Source organism: Agelaius tricolor, unplaced genomic scaffold (genome assembly GCF_023055355.1).
Source record: "Agelaius tricolor isolate 1412-34295 unplaced genomic scaffold, bAgeTri1.0.p SCAF_3, whole genome shotgun sequence".
In the NCBI taxonomy this organism is placed as follows: Eukaryota; Metazoa; Chordata; class Aves; order Passeriformes; family Icteridae; genus Agelaius; species Agelaius tricolor.
In genome coordinates, this window is record NW_027269263.1 from 32,931,387 (window position 1) to 32,951,991 (window position 20,605).

The window sequence follows — 20,605 nt, forward strand, 5'->3', positions numbered from 1 at the left end:
TCTCCATTGTTTCTCTTTGCTTGGATCAGGCTCTTAGCTGGGATAAGTTAGTGTAATGTACACAAGCTGCCTTCAGAGCCATAGGTGGCAGAAAAAGTGGAAAAGAGGACTGCAGTTGCTTCAGAGAACCATTGTATCTCAATTCCATTGTATCTCAATTCCATTGTATATTTAGATACATTATTTATTGGAATTTTGTTCTTCTTTCTGTGGGGAGCCCCAGTTCATTAACCCTTCAGGTATGTCAGCTCCAGGTTTGGGTCACTCTTTGTCTCTGGGTACCTTTGGGAATGACTACTGGAAACCTCTGAGACTCAGATCAGGTGTGTTAGTGCTTATATAAATATCAGACCTAACATTGCATCTCAAACAAAAAATCCATAAATGTCTGTAATCTTCCTTGTGCTTAACTGTGTCATTTTCGGGGAAGACAAGAAAGAAAATTAATATCCTTTCTAAGCATTCATTTTCTTTATTTCATTTATCCTCTGAAATACAAAATCAGTAAAGAAAAAACAAGGCAAAGCCTTGGGGAAAAAATAAATAATTTGCATAATTTCTTAGGATGCTGGAAAGACCTGTGTGCCCAAAAGCTGCTGTCTGTAGGTGGAGTAGAATATAGCACACATTCCTCTTGGTTTGAACTCATCACTTCATTCCCTGATATTCCCTTCAGACTTGTGATTTATGCCCTCACACATCACTCTGAAATTTGACATACTGCTCCTTTCCTCTTGTGCAAGTTTTAATCTCTTTTTTTTGAATAAACACAATATTCCAATTTATAAAAATCAGCTTTAAAATAGGCTTTGGGCCCTGGTTTAAGTATTTCAAGGTCAGATGTTTGATCCCCTTGGAAGCAGAGGGGATTACACATAAGCAGAGACATCTGTTTGTGTGTGAGCAGCCACACCTGGTGTCTTCAGGCTGCCTCATGCCTGGGCCTCTAAGGGGTTCTCAGATCAGCTCCTCCATGGCCTCTCTCATGTTCCAGGCCTTATTTTTTTCCTATTTTTTTTTCTAATTTGAGGCATTCTCAGTGTATATCTGCTGTATTAGGCCTAACACAGAAACAGCTAGGGATGAGACCTTGCAAATTGCCCCTTATATCTGTTAAAGCAGTGTACTGGGGCATGTGAAGCCACAGAATTCTGCCCTGTTTGATCATCATCTGGTTGGCAACCTGTCCTGTGGAGGGCTTTGGTGTAATTTCAAGGGGCGTTGTCCTGAATATCACAGGTCTAATCTTTTTTCACTTTACTCACTGCCTTGTGGGTTTCACAGTGCCTTTCTTCTTCAAGGCCCAGTGAGTGCCCCTGCATCACTGTGGTGAGGGATATTCTCAGCCTTCCATGACTCAGTTCTGATGAGCCTTAATCACAGGTCTGCAGATGTGCCTCCTCTCCCTGTGGGCTCTGGCAGCCTGCTGGCTTGGCTGGCTCCTGCAGATCTCACTTGTAAGTGCTTCATCTTGCTGCACATTGTTGAGCAATAGCTCCCATCTTAGGGCTTTGAGGATGCCTGTCCTTGGGGTGGTGGGAAATTAGGAAGTGCAGTACTGTAAGTGGCAGCACTTAAAAATCCCCCATGAGACCTGTCTCTGGAGTTTTCTCACCTTTGGAAGATGTCCCCAATGTACAGTAGTGTCTCCTCGTTTTTCAGTGTCCCACTGGAAGTGACATCTTGCTTCCAACACCCTACACTCTACCTGACTGTCTGTACAACTTGTAATGTGAGGAAACTCTGAATCAACCTCCTGAAGTGATGATTTTATGCCCTGGAATACAATGAACATGAAGTGCTGTTTGCTTGAATAGCTGCTACAGTTATTAATAGTCTTAAAAAACATCCTGGAAATTCTTTTCAGTCCATTCTTAGTACTTGTTGACCTCAAACTGGCAACCACATGAAAAAATGTAGGGAGGGGAAGCACGGATTAATACAAGAAAATAGAAACCACATGGTGAAGGGAGGGAAGATCAACAAGGCAGTATTACTGAAACAGAGGATTCCTTCTCAAGTCTCTTCCCACCTCTTCTCCTCCTCAGCATTTTTTATCAGGGATTATTCTTTTCTAACTGTTAGTCTTTTTTATTCCTGTAAAAGGGTGAATCTGTCCTGTTGCCTTGTCCTTCTCCAAGCAGCAACACAGCAGAAATGGAATTTTTGACTGTTATTAATGATTGCCATGTTAATTGGAAGGAAGGCTTCTCTGATCTTTTGTGATGTTCGTAGAGGTCTCATTCCCTCCAGTTTGCATTGTCAGTAGGTCTAAGGGGGATTTGGTGCATGTTGGGATCTTGAAGAACTGGCCTGAATAGAGTAAGTGACATTGCATCTAATCCTGTCAAAAGAGTGTGAAGTGGCATTTTGCTTTATGAAAGCTGCACATTTGTACTATAGTTGAATAGTTGATAGCTCAACTAATAAAGATGGAATTTAAAACCAGATTTTTTTCAAAGCTCAGCCTATAATTCTTAAATGGCTCCCTGTCAAAGCTTTGAAATCCAAAGATTATTATTTGTCAGCTCATAGAAACTGGGTGTTAAAAGTCTAATCTCCTATGTTTTGTCTTGTGTGTACTACAGAGCTAACAGGGCTACAGAAATATTGCTTTGGAGTCATCACATTTATTGTATAACTTCTAGGAATTTGTTGGCCCTGTTCGTAAAGAGGATGAAAATGGTTATTTTAACATGCATTTAGAATATATTTTTCTGTCTGGTTGGTAGAGCGGCAGGTACAGCCTTTACCTGGTGCAAAGATGGACACTTGAGCTCCCCTCACCACTTTATGTGACATTAAGGATTAATTATCCCATACTGGGTAAAGATAGAACTCCCCCATCCCCTGTGCAATCCTCACTTCTTTTTCACTACTGATGTCTCTTAGTAGTGAAAGGATGAAGCAAGTGATAGTAGTTTTCTCATTCTACTGTGTAGGTGCATCTTTATACAAATGATGAGGCTCTCATATTACCTCAGTTTCTCACAACAGTTTCCTTACTTGACTTTAGATTTACAAGGCTGATAGAGGAGGCTGGGAATTTTGATATTGTGCTTTGTTCCTCTCATGTTTAAATAACTAGACATTTGATAGAGTTGCTTAACAGAGGTATGACTCTTACAGTCTCAGAATCCTCTTTTGACCTTAATCAACTTCATTTTATCCCTCTGGAGAAGAACAACAAGCACACCCTGCCACCCTTTCCACCTTGTCTTCAGCATTTGGCAGTAAAACGTGTGTCACCTCTACACCTGCTTTTGTCACATTCTATTGCAGTGTGCAGTCAGTGCACTTCTGTACATCCTTGACTTACAGGGAAGCTTTGTTGTAATGATGGCATTTGTTTGGTCATGTGACCAAAAGAGGAACCTTCTGGGGTGTTAACTGATCAGTATTGGCAGACTGGTCTTTCTGGAAAAATGTTGCTCTGAGCTCACTGACTTGAAAACAAGGCAATTAAATTGAACAGGTGAGGGAAAAGGTGCCCTTTGAGATTTGTTTAATTATTTTTTTCTGTCATCTAGCTTGCTGTTTGCACTATCTTAAGATAAAACATCTTTTTATCTTCCTACGAGTCCACATTTTATCAGAAAGTATGGTCTCCATAAGAGAAGTCTTCATGTTGTCCATGGCTTTCTAGCAAACAGAATTCAGACCCCAGGGGATCCCAAGAGCACAAAGTTGGAGCCACAGGTTGAATATGAAGATGATAGGGAGATGATAGGGATTGTCTAGCTCCTTTCTCTGGATTTAGAGCAGAGGAATTTCTACCCTGTTAGCTCTGCAGACTGTTCAGTTCCCAACTGAAAGCCAAACAAAAAGGAGACAAAGACTACACAGATACTGGGACATACCCAGCCAGCACTTGCTCCACTTCTGACCTCTGCACCAGCAGCAAGGGCACAGGATGTGAATCTAACCAAGGCAGAGGCAGAAGAACATACAGACCCTTTCCTGAGGACTGGCTTCATATTCACCAAAACTCCCATTACTGGCCTGAACCATCTGAGCTTGTGCTAGCAACTCCTGCCATGATTAGAGGATGCATTTTTCTCTTTTTTTCCCAGCTGTGCTGGATAAACCAAACAGCTCTGCTCAGGATCAATTTTTTTTCCTAAAGAGAATTATTTACTGTTTTCTGCTGGCTGTTTAGTGCCAGCAGCATAGTCCAACTTTTGCCAACGTTGTGGGCAGAGGACTTAGGAAATTACCTCAAAAGATTTCATCTGAGAAAAGTGGAGATGGAAGGGCAGTATCTGACTTTGCAAGGGCTTTGAATTGCTGTAGAAGGTGTTTCTTCATTGGATCTGACCTTCCCCTGACTGATGGTGACAAGTGTTGCATTTGGGGTCGCCAGACAATTTAATGTAGGAGGACTTGAAGGCAGTGAGTCTCCAGCCCTTAGCTTTGGTTTGCTTTGGATCTAGACATTCCTATTTCTGAGCAGGCACTTAGATGTTTCCCTTAGGTTAGCTCTCCTGAGGAATACTAAAGGACAATAAATGATTGCAGTTGTACATGGCAGAAGTTTTACAAACACATACCTGGTCTAGGCCTAGCTGTGAGATGGCCTGTGTTCCCTGAATTTCAAAACAGAAGTTCACAAAGGCCACAGACCTGTAGTTAATTGAGACCTAGAAGTCTCAGTGCAGAAAAAAATGCTGAAGAGAAATATGCTAAAGGGCCTAGCCACATAAATTTCTATGTCGCAAAAAATTTGGAAGGATGCATTTGATCCCATCAATTTAATGAAACATTTACAAAACCTCTGAATATCTAAACAATTGTCAGTTGCTTCATTTATTTAGACTGCTTGCTTCTACTTCCACAAATAAACTGTTGCTCTCATTCCATTACTCTTCTTGCTACACAAGTAAAACTTTCATGCAGCTGGCAGCTCATTTTTGTTGAATCTTAGCTCCTGAGAGACAGATCTGGAACATATTTGCAGGGAGAAATTTTCTGCTTTCACTGGAACTGCAGAGATCAGAATCTTATTGAAGGAGACCCCTTAGCACATAAATACACTTTGAACATGACCACATAAGGGTAAATGAATGAAGAAAGGGTTGTCTTAGCAGGGACACATATATGACCTTCTAGAAAATTGAAAATAGAAAATATTTTTAACAGATAGACCACCCCTTTATTTTTTTTTTTTTACAAAAGTGACACAAGTAAACCTGAAGACTGGGAACCAGTAGAATGTCTAAGGATGGCACTGGCCACAAGTGTGACTGATACCACTAGATTTGAGGGGTTTATTTCACACCTTTAGGCCCATGATTCTTCAGGCAGGGACCTTCTACCTCAGGACAGGAGTTCTATATCTGGCAGTAAGATTTTGCTCTGTCCTGTTGTATGCTCTGCACAGACAATCAGTATACACTTACCCAGCTGCACAGCTTTAGAAAATATTTTAATTAATTGTGCTGATCATACGGGACAGGATGGGGGCAATGTGCATGGATTTGCTCATTTATAATGTTCTGCTAACTCATGACTGTTGAAGAAATAAGTGTTTTTTTAAGTCTGCTCTAGAAATCCAGCCTCTTCTTTTGCTTTTTTTCTCCTTTTCATACTTGTTCTTACCAATGAGGGTTTTAGAGGCCAAATTGTGCTCACATGTACAACGCTCAGACTGTGTTGTTATTGAGGACAGTGAACATGAGATGGGCTGTTGAATAACGGAATTCCCTAAAAGTATGTGCTCATCTGAGCAATGTGAGTGGTGTCTAAAATTAGAATAAATATTTGAGATATCAGACCCAATTCAATCATGATAGCAATCTGTCAGATGACCTTGACTTTTGGGAGTAAGCCTGTTTTAAGTGTGTGGTTCTTTGTGGCCTTGTATGGAATTTGGAGCCCCAAAAATTTTGGTCAGGTTTATGACTGTAAAGCATATTTGGAATTATACTTATCTTGCTAATTTCAAAAATTCTTCAAGTGCACAGTTGAGATTGCTGATTTCTGTCTTGTTTTGATTGAATTGGGTTAGAAGCTCTTCCAGTGGCAATGCCAAATTAATGGTGACCTTGAGCCAGAGGTCAGCAGTGACCATATGGGCCAGGCTGGGAAAAGCACAGCTGGGTCTGGGAATGTACATCTGCCCAGTAACCAAACCATCACTTCTGCTGCACACTAATGAACTACACTTCATTAGGGTGCTGTCATTAGAGACCTCTTAACCTGAGAGGGGAGCCAGCTTGTTTGTGAGCAGATGAGGTCAATGTGGCTTTGACCTGAAACACCTCGCTGGTCATTGGTGTGGTGCACCCAGACCTGCAGGTTGTCCCTGGGTACACTGAAATCCCCCAAGGCTGCTTTTACTGTGCCTCCTTTACTCTGGTTGCATGTTCACAGAGCACTGAAGGCTGGTTTCATGCCATGATTGTTCACAGTTTATGCATAACACTAATTTGCTTTTTCTTCTGGAATTTTTTAGTTTTGCAATCAAAATACTGTTCTCCTGTAAAATCCATGTGTGGGCTTGCGGCAGAGAATTGATATTCACTCTGCAACTGCTGGTGTTCAATTTAAGCAGGTGTCAGGCAAACTCATCTAAAAAAATTATGAAGCTTAATGGTGTCTTCACTTGTCATTTGTCATTCATCATTTATGGCATCCCATACAATGAAAAGGCATTGCCAACTACTGACTGTCCTCAGGGACATTCTCCATTTGAAATTGCTGCAGAGGTGACTGAATATTATTTAACCAGACATTTGAGAGCAATAAATAGTGCATTTCAGAGACTGCCAAGAAGATTGATGGGAAAAGATCTTTTTCTCCTTTAGACTGTAAACAAGCAGCAATAAATTAGCTGGATTAATCTCAACAGTAGAAGATAGACTACACTCTATCCACCAGAATAAGTCTTGCTCTTATATGTGACTGCTCCTTGAAAGAATGGGCACATTTAAAAACAATAAGACATGATGTCTATGGAAGAGGCTATCTAGTTCTGCTGAAAGCTAGTAAAGGCAGGAAACATGCAAAAGATCTGATGTGAAGTAAGTGGTGGCAGAGGGGATCTTAGATTAATCAACACCTTTAAAAATGACTCATTTCTGATCGTACCAATAATGAAGCTTGAATTAAAAAATATACAAAGCTGGACATGTGGTTACCAGTAAAAGTAATGGCCCAAGGAAATGAGTTAAACCAGTCAACCCAAAGAGGCAGCGTAATGGACATTTATTGTCACAAATGAAGAATGCAGAAGAAATAACCAAGTAATTTTGTAGATAGTAGGTAATTGGTAAATAGTAGGTTCTTTAAACAGAGGACTGCAGATAAAATAACACACTTCTAGTTTTGCTCATTGGAAAACATTGAAATATGATGAATTAGGTGTTTCAAGTCCATGAGATCTTATAAAAATAATAAGAACTTTATCTGCTTTCTGATGTCTGAGGTGTTTTGTATAGTCCATGTTTTTGTAGGGGGAAGGGGAAGGGGGAAAGGAAGCCAAATCATAACAAAAAATCTGAAGCTTCTGATTAAAAACTATAACCTATAGTTCTGTGTCTGGTGCCTGATCCAGCTGAAGGGAGAACTCATGATGGCAACCTAGCTTATGCAAAGGACATATAAGATGTCCAAATAGGGATCAGGCAGCACGGGGATCACCATGAACATTGTCAGCTCTGTAAGAGGCAAAAATTTGTGTCCTTGACTCCTCTATCTATAGATATGTATGAATATAGCTGTGTGCTATATATAGATGTATAAATAGCATATATAGATATATAAATAGCATATATAGATGTGTGCACATAGAGCTGTGCATGCATAGGATAAAATAGCCTGAAGCACAGCACAGACAAACTGTGAGGCAGTGAGGGTAAGAGATTTGGGGGAAGAAGCAACTGAGAACACTCACAGGAGAAAAAAGAAAACCACAATTTTTATTAAGCAAGGAGCTGAAAGATCTATTTTACATGTGTAGTGACAACTATGTTATAATCCTCATCTTCACAAGTTTTGAATATTATCTAATGTTTTAAAAGAAACTTTTTCTGGCTATAAAATTATGGCTAAAACAAAAACCAGGTTAAGTGAAACCCACTGCCTCAGTTGTATGCTAAGCACAGTTGTGTGTCTGCTTCTTTGATCACCCTCTGGAAGAGTCTTCCCCACAATAACTGTATCACTATCAGGGACCACATTTTCCCCATCACCTGGCAGCACCCTGGAGAAACCCTAGACATCTACACTTCTGTGACCTACTCCTGTACATGGAGCCATCTGGAGTGACCCCCAGCACTTTGGCACTTCCCAGACTTGAGGGGAGCAGAAGAGACATTTGGGTAAATCTCTTTTGTCCTGTGGGACACATGGCCCTTTCCAGTCTCTTCTTTTTTCTTCCAGGAAGAGCAAGCTCCTACGTTAGTCACAGCAGGTATGTCACCAGGCCCTTGAAGGACAGCCATTCCTGAGCTGTGACTGCTGTGTCTGGTTTCTGTTCAAAGACATAAACATGAAACCCAAGTCTTTGACTGTGCAGAGCAAAAATGCAGATCCGTGACTCACCAGGGTCACAAAACTTTGTGGCACTGCAGCTCCCTGTGGCAGCAGCATGTGGCCTCCTGCACCCCAAAGGCAGCCCCAAGGGGTGGTGGAGAGAAGGAAAGGTGCAGTCAGTGCTGTGGACTTGCACAGGAGGTGACACCAGCTGTCCTTAAGACTCCCAGCACACCTAGCCCAGGGAATGGACATGAGGAAGGTTGCATTTGGCTCTCCTTGCAGGACTCACCACACCCACCTTTGTGTGAGCTCTGGAGCAAGTTGCTGTGGCTGGATGAACATCTTTGGCTGGGTGCACATCTTCTCAGGGCACTCTTTCATTGCGGTGCCAGTCATGGCAGGCAACTGCAGATGTTTATTTTTACTAACACTGGGTCATCTGGCAAGATGTCTCTTTCCCTTGCCCTTCTCTCTGGCCATGCAGATGCCAGCCAATAAGCAAGATATGCCTTTTTCCTTTCCCTCCAAGTGTTTTGCACTCTGACAGTTATTTCCCTCAGCAGCCCCTCTCCTCCCAGATCCAATTGCCTGCCTACGTGCAGCTCCTGTAAGCTGCAGCCACAGCAAGGTCAGCAGTGGCTGCAGTAACAACAATTGCTCCATTCAGGTCAGAGTGAGTGGACAGGTTACTGGGTGATGGGGTTGGCACAGGTGTAGTGATACTGAACAATAATCCAATAATCACTGTGGCACATTTTCCCTCTTCCTCCCCTCACACACACTTAAATCACCTGCAGGGTTCATAATGTGGCCAGACCTGAATGCATTTTCACAGCTTTAGCCCTTGAAAAGTAAGGCTATCACCTCCCCCCTCTCTCACCAGTCACATTTCAAGTCCCTGCAGCACAGCATGGAGACACTGCAGCTGTTCAAACAAACCATTTCTGGAAGTGCTAGCACAAGCAGGCAAGAGGAGAGCAGGATTTGGAAATGGCTGAACCATTTGGCTGCAATTTTCCACTGAATTTCTGTTGGAGGTAGTACCACCCCCTTGTCTTCCAGAATAAAAGATTTCCACAATTACTGTTACAGACTGATAAGAATTAGGCAGTTTTTTTAATGTATAAAAGAATACAGAAGCCTGCTGTCAGCCCTGACTGAACGGATGAATTACAAGATCTTGCCTAAAGTCATTTATTTATTGTACAGCATTCACAATTCCTTCCCTGTAGAGTTTACAGTCTCAGCTGTCTTTTGTGCTTGTCACAGTGAAGTGCATGGGGCTTCTTAGCTTCTAAGTGATATTCAAAAATGGAGTTCCTCAGCAGTCTCAAAATAAAATAAATAATAAGTGAGTCAGGAATGCTGATATAAAAAACTCTGCAATGAACCCCTGTAAATTTTAAGATTGGACTGTGACAATTCTAGCTTATGTTGACTGCAGTAATTTTAAAAAGTTCATTTTAACCAAAACTACAGGCTTATGTTATGTAAATTTTACAGGGTTGGTGACGTTGGTGGTCTGTCCTGTGTTTTTTGTACTTGTGTAACTTGTATAAAGTGGTTGTAAAATGTAACTTTTCCCAATATGATAAAAATTAGCATCCTTTTAAGCCAAGGTGAAATGATCACCTTGAGGCACATTGCTAGAAAGTTTGGCCTGCCATTTATGTGGCCAGTTCAGACAGTATGAAGAGATATCAGTAGCTCTGTATTGCTCCAGGCTTCTTCAGAGACTTTGTGCAGTGAATTTAAAATTATCTTTCTCTCCCTTGCAAAGTGATTTTGGACTTCTGTCTGAAAAATGCCCAGATCCACAGCTCACTGGTTCAAAGATAAGACTCATATCTCTTTAAAAGAGACTCATATCTCTTTTCATTCATCTGGTAATGTTAAATGCTGTACAGGGGAGAAAACAGACAGCCTTTATATTGTTAGCAGGCTGCTCCATGCTCCTCTAGGTTATTTGTTGTTTCTGCATCCATTTTTCCCCCACTGCAAAAAAAGTGACTGTGACTCTGATGACAGGTTGTGACACTCAGGGAGATCAGCAGAGTCCTCAGGGTTAGCAGGCAACTTTAATCACTAGAGTAGATGAAAATCAGAATGAAAACATGTTGCTGGGAGTAAAAAAATATTCAGTTCATGGTGAATGCTGGAGGGGAAAGACAGGATGCCTTAGTATTCTTGGCAGTGATGGCTGCTGTGTTCTGTAGCGCTCTCTCTTTTTCCAGGTGAGTTGAGCTATGAAGGTCAGCTTTCTGTGCTCTCTGAGTAGAAGAGTTACTTACAGCAAGGCAATTCTAAGTTTTCTAAGTCATTCAATATCTCTTGACACTTTACTTAATAATTGCCTCAGATGACCCAAGGGTGAAGTCACTACCAGCACTGCTACAACAGCTATAATGGCAAACTACTGTCACCTTAACGACTTCATGTACTGCTAAGTTTAATGAAAAATGTGCCACTTCAGTGAGGCCAAAGACACCAGAAAATAGGTTTTGGGAAATAGCAGTATTACCTCAGAAATGTCATCTCCTTGGTGGTTGAAGAAATTAATTTCATAAAGGTGTAAAAATCCTCATAAATGTTTGACAGCTTTATGTAAATGCAATAAACCAAAGGTGTAGGGAGAAGAAATGAAACTCATTTTGCATTTATGAGGTACAACAAAATTATAGTGCTGGTGAGGACAAAGTGACTTAGAAATGTTAAACACAAGGTTTAATGTCTAATATGGCAACAGTGGCCCTGCTGAGTATGTGCAGTACTGTGACATTATGGGCACCATGGCTGGGGTGGGTCGTAAAGGAACAGCACACAACTCTCCTTCCTCAAAATCATGTGTTGGAGTTTGTGGACTCAGTCAGAAAAAAAATCAGAAAATGAGAAATGTGTATGAATCACATCTGTTACTGTAAGAATTGTGAGTCTAACTCTTGGAAGCTTAACACCAGTAAGAGTCTATTTACCTCTATTGAAAGCTTTTCTTCCCTAAAGGGTTGCAGTTACTGTGCAGAAAGCTTAGGACCATTGATGCTTTCTGAGAACTGCAGATGTCTTGTATTTGGCCTGACTTGACTTCCAACTGCTAGTCAGCTGAAACCTCTCATCCAAGCTCTTCTCATCCTGTTAGAGGTGGATGGACAGAAATATGTCCATCCCTTGAGGACCCCTCAGAACATCTGGATAGAGGGCTGGGTGCTGCCCCCATCCTTGGCTGGCTGTCCCTCCCTGTCCCCTCTCCTGCTCTGCCAGACCATCTTCAGTGAAAGATGCAGATGGCTGCAAGGTCCAGCAGGCTTGTTCATTGCATGGGCACGCTGGGGAGCAAAAGGGCCTTCTCTTTAAAATCTCATCATGGTAAAGTAGATAAATGATGCTGCTCTTGAATAAACCATGTGGCAAATAGTGTATTATAGTATTAATAGTTAAATTATGCCTGCTAACATCTTCTCTCCTGATGTTGAGTTTTATCATCCTGTTGACCCTTGAGGTATATTTTGACATATATATGCCACCTGTGCCTGTGTCTCCTCCTTCAGCACAGAGCTGCTCCAGACAATGCTGCTGGACATCAATTTAGAGCAGGTTGTACTTTGGCCTGCAGTAGATATATGTGTACAGAGGAGCCCCTGGTGCAGATCCTGCCCTCCCTGTTCCACAGATTTCCATGGCAAACTGGGATGTTTGACTTGCCTCCCTGCTCTGCTGGCAGGACGAGCAGGGTGACCCCCCATGGGGGGCCTGGGCCATGATGCAGGACTGAGGGGATTGCCAGCACTGCTGCCCCAGCTGCCCACCCTCCTGTGGCACAGGGACAGCTGGACAGGAGCTGCTGAGCTGCTGAGGGATCACCGACGGGAAGTGCTGCTCTCTGGGCCATGGCAGCTGCTGGGAGGGCAGCTCGGGGGGCTGTGCTGGGACTGGCACAGACAGCTGGCACCAGCAGCTGCTGCTGCCTGCAGGTCACAGCCCTCATCAGCCTGCTCCCAGTGTTACAGCTGACCCATCAGCATAGGGCAGTCTGGCCTTTTCCTTTAGTTGTTTTTCCTTGGATTCCTGCTATTGTGCTTTTCCACCATTTCCACCACAGCAAAGCATTTATGAGAAATAATTTCTGAGAGTAAATCAGAGCTAAACGGACTAAAGGAAACCAAAGAAAGGGAGCAAAAATTGAGTTGATGCTGGAACATCAGTAGGCATGTCAGACTTTCAGGGAAAGAGCTGGAGACTGCATTAGACTGACTCATCACTATGTTTGCAACTCCGGGGAGGTTTGCAGCTGGTTGGGTAAGTACGCTGAGCAGAGTAGAAATTGTTGAGTAAAGAAGAAAATAAATCCATGCCAAAGGCATACGGGACCTGATAACTTGTTCTGTCCTGAAATTTAGAAAAAGGGCTGTTGTGAAGTTGTTTTCTTAATGTCTAGAGCCTGTTTCAGACCATATTCAAATAGATCTGCAGATTGCTGCAAGGTCCAATATGCTTGACAGTGAGTTTCCTCTTCCTGTTGACCTTTGAGTGCAAGGTTATTTTGATATATGTGTGAGATTTCTTCAAAATCTGCCCATGGCCTAACAACTAGGGTACCCTTTAATAAAGGAAGAAGTGTGAGGCTGCCCAACCATCAGTTACAGTGACCCTAGCTCCCAAGCCTCTCTGACTGTGACATTGCTGTAAACAGAACTGCCACCATATTTGGAAGCAGAAATCCCATCAGGTTCTGCACAAGGGTTGGGGAAATCCAAACCACAAATACAGGTTGGGCATGGAATGGATTGAGAGCAGCCCAGAGGAGAAGGACTAGGGGGTGTTAGTTGATGAGAAGCCTGACATGATGCAGCAATGTGCACTCAGATCCCAGAAAGCCAACCGTGTCCTTGCTGTGGAGTGTGGCCAGAAGGTTGAGGGAGGTGATTGTCACCTCTGCTCTGCTCTGGTGAGACCTCAGCAGGAGGGGTGTGTCCAGTTCTGTGCCCCTAAACATAAGGACATGGACCTGATGGAGCAAGTCATGAGGAGGGCCACAAAGATCAGAGGGCTGGAGCACCTCTCCTATGAAGACAGGCTGAGAGAACGGGGCTGTTCAGCCTGGGGAAGAGAAGGCTCCTGGGGCGCCTTATTACACCCTCCAGTACCTAAAGGGCCCTTACAAGAGAGCTGGAGAAGGACTTTCGATGAGGGCATGTAAGTGATAGAACAAGGGAGAATGCCTTCAAAATGAAGGAGGGTGGGTTTAGATTGGGTACTAGGAAGAAATCCTTTACCGTGAGAGTGGGACAGATTGCCCAGAGAAGTTGTGGATGACCCAGATCTGGAAGTGTCCTAGGTTAGGCTGAACAGGACTTTGAGCAACTTGGTGGAAGGTGTCCCCTATGGCAGGGGGACTGGAACTAAATGGTCTTTAAGATCCCTTCCAACCCAAACCATTCTATGATCCCATCAGGATTTTGAGCTGTGGGTTGGATCTTGGGTGCCTTGAGGTGTTTAGACAGCATGGGATGTTCAGGCAGAGCCTCTTCTTCGGTAACCCAAGCCTAAGGGAGATCATTGTAGGGGAATTTTTAGTCATAGAAACATCTGTGCAGTGAGTGGGGAGTGAGGACTGGGTCAGGGTGGTAGTCCAGCAAACTTTTGGATTCTTCTGTTTAATTTAATGTGCTTTCTACTTGAGTGTTGTGCTAGTGTTGTACTGGTTTACTTTAGCATTGTATTCAGAGTCAGGCACAGAACTTCCTCTGTGGAACATGGGAGGCAGGACAGTGGATCTGGGCACACATCTGGTCTGAGTGCTGTGCCACCAGCCTCCCAGTGCCATGTACATGGGTGAGGGCCTCGGGGCACACAGTGGGGCAGCACAAAGGGGCTGTGCCTTGCTCAGCAGGACACTGGCATGGCTGGGGTGGCTTGCCTGTGAGTGGCTGTGCACAGCTCAGCCCGTCCTCAGCCCAGCCTGCTGGGTGGGTGAGGGGAGCTCGGGTACCACACTCAATACCTACCACATGGGCACACCCACCTTTGTGTACCTGGGTCACTCTCCTCTGAGTACAATCTCAATCTTTTGCATTGCAAAGCCAGTGCTAGAGGACACTGCATGTGTTGTTGGCATCTCACCTCTTCTTTTTTGTATTTATCTTATTTAAACCTGACAATATGAAATAAGCCACAGCTAGTAGTCTTCTCAGTCTTTGGAAGACTGTATTGCAAGAAGCAGTGATACATAAATTGGTTTCCTTTCAGGACATTCTACTGACAGAGATTTTTTTCCCCATTGTTCTTCTTTTTTTTTTTTTTGATTCTTGGATTTTATCCAGGTATCAACTGACCAGGAAACTGTAGACATACCAGACTTTCAGATTATTAAATAATTGCATTTATTTATTGCATTTCCTTGCAGTTTGCTCCAGCTTCAACTCTGACCTAAAGCAGAAAGCGCAAGAGGAATCGCTTGAAGTGAATATGGGTTTCTAGGTCAAACAGACCTCAGGGGCCAAAATCACAAGCATGCATCGTATTTGTCCCAGCTGTCGAGGTCTGTGTTTGTTTTGTAGTGACTACTTGTGTCCTGGTAGCTCCAATTAGGCAAGGAGACACTGGAGCATAAGAGGTCCTGAGGAATTTATAGTCTACTTGTGGCTAAGTGCAACAAACTAATGACACAAGCAATAGGAAGGAAGGTGGGAGGAACAGCAGGAATAACAAAACTAGGATTGCATGGTTATATAGGGAGATATATGTGGGTAGACTGTGGTTCTGAATCACGTGCAGAATGGATACTGCTGAAATCCAAAGAGCTGACACAGCACTGCTCACCCTTGTACACCAAGGTTCTTGTGGACAGCAGGGTCAGAGACCAAGGGCATGGACATGGTAACACAGCCCAGGGGAGCTGCAGAAAGCTGGCAATGATTCCCTTGCTTATAATGATGCTGTGAGAGACCTGGGAAGAAAGGAACTCTTCCAGACCAAATTAGAGCATTAAGTATTTTGGGAAGGCCACAGATAACATGAAAGGGAAAAGGAGGCAGACTACCAAATGACCTTTACTTTTTGACTCACAAGACATTTTTTTCCTGTTGCTGTGTTGACCAGTTAATGTCATAAAGTCAACATTGCTTTCGATGTGTTCCAAGATATTATCAATGGTGTGCACAGTAATTCATTCAGGTGGGTGTAGGTAATAGTCTAGGAACAATTTTATCTAGGCTGTAGTCTATAAAATGGCTGCTGCTGATTCATATTGCTCTTGTTTGCCTTACAGTGTTTTGCCAGTGTTTGCCTGCATAGCACCTGCTTAAAGATGAAAATCAAGAAATTTTATGTCCCTATGTAATCTCTGATGTCCATGACAATTTTTTTATTGAAACATTTACATCTAAGATCCATAGCCAGTCTTGGTCCATCAGGGGGAGCATAAAAAAGAGCACAGCATCAGTTCAGATGAGTTTTGTCATTACAAAAGTGACATTTAACATGAAATGATGCAGAGAGATGCGCTGTCAAACAAGGAAGAAGCACAGATAGGTCTTTATACAAACCAGTACATATTTGACTCTTGTTTTTAGAAATGCACGTCACATTTGCTTGTGAGGTTCCTGGAGAAACATGTGCAAGATTTGTGATAACTGCTCTGGCTGGAGAGCCCCTGGGAAGGGGCTGGGACTGATAGTCCCAAGTTCTTCTCTCCTTGGCTATGTGCCCTTTTGTTCCTTTATCTTCATTTATCTATCTGAGGGACACAGTGCTTGTGTAATAGCAATCTCTTGCTAAATTCTAAAGCCCATGTATTGCCTTTTCCTCTGTCTGGGCAGAGAGAGAAGTGTGAGGATAGGTGCACATTATGGGCTGTTCAGATTTAGCCTGCTCCTGTACTTCCCTTCTGGGCTCGAGAGTGGGGAGAAACTGCTTGTGTTTTTCTAGCTGGTGTATGGAACATGTTCAAAAGGTGCTTGCATGCTTGACAGATGCTTTCCTTTTCTCATTTGCTTTAATTATTAAACATAAATAGCATAATATCAAGGACTGGAGTGCCTATATACATTTCAAAATTCAAATATACATATACAATTTCTTCCTACTTTGATAGCAGTAAAAAAAAAAAATTATGAGAAATTCATTTATTTTGCACCTTTAAAATATTTTAGATGTGAATTCAGTTGTTACTTTCTCCCTCTTTAATTTTGTGAAGTCTTGAAGTCAGGCCATCCGAATACCCAGTGCAGCTGTTGCAAAAAAAAAAAAAAAAAAAAAAAAAAAAAAAAAAAAAAAAGCCAGGATAGGGAGTACCATGGCTTTCCATCAATGCTGTGCCACCCCAGCTGGTTAAACTGCTGCTCCAGCTGCAGGCTGAGCCCCATCCCATTGCCATCAAGCACTGCTTCCTGGGCCCAGATTTCATTTCCATGCCTGAGCAAATCCACCCACATGCCAGACTGAGTCCTGCTGTGCCTGACATTTCTTTTCTGAACAGGCTCTGGGATTCAGGAGTGCCTGGAAAACACACAAGTATGATTCAGCCGTGCAGGTCTGCTTCCTTACTGTTTGTGTTAGCAGAAAGGAAAGCCAGAGGGGAGTTCAAAGGCAGCCCCACTGTGCTGAAATGACACTCAGAGAGATCAAGCATCACAGCCTTGTAGTTGGACACAGTCAGTCCATAGCATTTTATTTTTAGGGAATCACACCAGAAACTAAAATGGCTCATTAACAAAAATGCACTAGAAGAGAAATGCAAATCACTGCTCAGATTTCCATGCTGCAAAATACCTGACAGAGCTACTCAGGGGCTACTCAGGGGCTACTCCTTGTGTGGCTTTGGCACCCATCTGAAGTGACATAATTTTTTTGCAGACCTCTGGATAGTTGTCCAGGAACAGCTGTTAATTGACCACAGCATCTTTTGGCCACATCCAGCACTTCCAAGATAATTCCAGAGCTGAGGACCCAAGTGTCTGGACAGTTGCACAGGAATCACACCAGTGCTGCCTGCCCCTGCAAGGCAGGTATTTTAGGATCACCCAAAATTAAAGCACCAGCTGAACAGAGATGGAGAAAAAGTAGGCTCTTTTCTTGTTTCAAACTGACTGCAACAGACTGTTGCACATATTGTGGGGCTAGCTGCAAATGCTGCTTCAATTTATTGGTTTATTTTTCCCAAAGGGGGAAAAATCTGATGCAGTTCCTGTCTCTTTGCTATTGCATCATTACTGTACCAGATGGGCAGAGGAGCAAGTAATTCCCATCCCTTGTTCCACAACCTCAGTCCATATCACCCATCCAGCCCTTTGTGTGCTTAGCCTGAGATTTTCAAGAGACCATTTGGTGTGAGGCAAATTCCCTTCTAGTCTTTGAAATCCTTCCCTAGGGAAAAGGAATGCAAATGCCCTGGGCAGGAACTGTGGGCCATTGTGTTTGCAAGGCTGTGACATAAATCCTGGTTTTCACCAGGCCTTCAGGTGTTTGTGCAAGGCTACAGAGTCATCATGATAATCCTCCTTTTCCATGCTCAGTGGGAAAGAAAAACAGGGATTGACAGTAAATACTGGAAGAGCAGCAGGATAAAAAAGGGAAGGTATGCTGGAAGGAGGGAGAAGTAAAAAAAAAAGAAAACATAGATCCAAGACAAGAACAGCAAATAGAAAAAAAAGACTTTGCATGCAGGAAGGATACAAAATGAAGCAACAGCACAGTGGGAAAAAATAAACACAAAAATTAGAAAGATGACTATTAACAGGTAGAATTGAGCAGATGAAGTGAAACGACTAAAGAATGGTTCATGAGGGAAGAGAGAAAAGAGAGAGCAAAGGGAACAGTGTGTGCTGATAGCTGAGCTATCAGCAGGAAAATTCAAATGATGGTGTTTAAGAAATCATCCTCTGCTGCTTGGAATTAGGATGCTTTTGGCTCTGCTGCAGGACTGAGAGTGAAAGCCAATCTTCTTTGATCTGCTCCAGTGGTGCAGAATGACTCTAAGGGAATGTATCAATTAAGAAAATATTGAAATTGCTAGTACAGCATTTTACATATCTTAGGTTTCACTGAAAGTAGGTTGCATCAGAAAATAAATGAACCATGATTCTGGCATGACAAAAATCCACTGAGGTCTTTGAGGAAAAGGATAGGAAAAGGTACAGTGTGCATATTCTGGGGCTCTTAATGATGACCACTGTGTTATAAAATTGCTGTGCTTTTTGTTGCTAGGGCTCACCTCCCACAGGAGCAGTGTAAAACAGTACTTCATGAATTTGGTAACCTTTCTGCCCCTGAAAATGTATGCTGGCCTCCTACTAGTTAATTTCCTTAAGGCATGAGCAAAAAACCAGATTCTTGGTACAAAATGTCAAACATCAGACAAGACTGGTCATAAGAGGAAAACTGCAATGTTTAGAGGCTGGTGATGCCAGATTTAATGATGAGGGAGGTGTGTAAAATTAGTTTATCAGAGACCAGCCCAAACTTCGGGTGTTTAAACTCTTACAGCTCCTTGTGCAGAGTGGATCCTCTTCATTTTTGCACAAGGTATACTGACACCCTGGGTGTGAGTTTAATTTTTCTGTTCCTGATGTACCAATGGGAAAAACAAGAGTTGAAAAACTCCTAATGGTAAACTCCTTTCTATGTCTTTGTGCACCTACAGAAGTGCTTCCCACTCCCTACTGTTATTTATTTGAGACATTTCAAAAGGACTTTCAAACACAGAAACTTCATTTTCATTACCTAAGGCCACATAAAACATGACTGGATGTCATTCACCAGATTCATGGGGTCCATGGCTACTCAATTATCTGGCTTCACCCAGCAAGAAACCATTTTGTCTGCCTGCATCTTGGTCATCTCATGAGTGTGCTGACCCCAGCTTCTGTCATTCACCTGGGTTATAAGGAGCACCATGTATAATGCAGAGTATTAGGTCAGTCAGGAGCAGAGAGGAGTGTTAATGTTTTGAGTTCTGTACTGAGACTGCAGCCTATCATAGCTGTGCCACTGCCTCCAGCCACATACACAATTTCCTTTTCCTGGCACTGTACAGAGTCGGAATTTCTTGTCAAATAGCTTGATTAATATTTCCCTCATCTTTCACAAAGATAAGAAAAGGAGATGTGGATCTGGGTGTGCTTTCTTTTTTAACCATAACCAAGTAACAATCGTAGGTACATCTTTTATGATGTGATTTTTTCCTGAATCGAAAGTGAATAGAAAAAAACATCAGGTGCAGCAATATGCAGGAGCATATCTGGATTTATTCTGCTGTGGAAATAAAATAGGGAAATAACACTCTCAGTGTAGTGTGTTATCAGCCTTCAAAACTCCCATGAGGAAATTATGTAAATCTGTATTCAGTCAAAGTCAACAGACTTGCAGGAGAGTCAAACAAGGGTAATTCCAGATGAATCAAACAAAGGTAATACAGCAGTACTGTGGAGGAACAGTCTGCTTTCCTGGTTGCAGATGTTTTATGCTGGACTTCCAGAGGCTGCTTAGGGCAAGGGAAGGAAGAGCTGCACAGATAACCAGTGCAGCTGGGAAACAGCTCCAAAAAGCTGGAAAAGAACTACAGTAAATTTGGGGGTTGAGCTGTCATTTCTGTATTTTTAATGATATGCTTGTTAATGAAATGTCATTTTAATACAGAAATGAATTTTTTTTTTCTGAAAACAAAGTAAAAACGAAAGAAGCTGAGGACTATTTAGAGGGACACCTGTATTAGAGTTTTAAACCAGTAGGATTTGATAAAATCATTAAGTGTATTTGTGTACCCAAACTTGTGGGTTTTGTACAAAGAAAAGGTTCCAGTCAAAACTTCTCTGCAGCCCAGCAGATGATTTGTTAATATGAGGGGTGTTCTGCATGCCTGGCTAGAAGTCATGAAAGGGACTCATAGGGCACAGGATGGAAGCTGTGGAGGGAGGTTTCTCAACAGCCCATTGGGAGCAGTGACCCAACACGGGCTGGAGAAAGAAGCAAACACGAGACAACAATGCAGCCAAGGATTAGGATCTCTTGGCCCCTGTGTTTCCTGTAGGTGAATACAAGAACTGAGCAGCCCTGCTCAGAGTTAGCCACCTGTTTACTCAGCATTGCAGAGGGCAGCCAGATTTTCATCATTGATTAGATAACCAAAAATGTG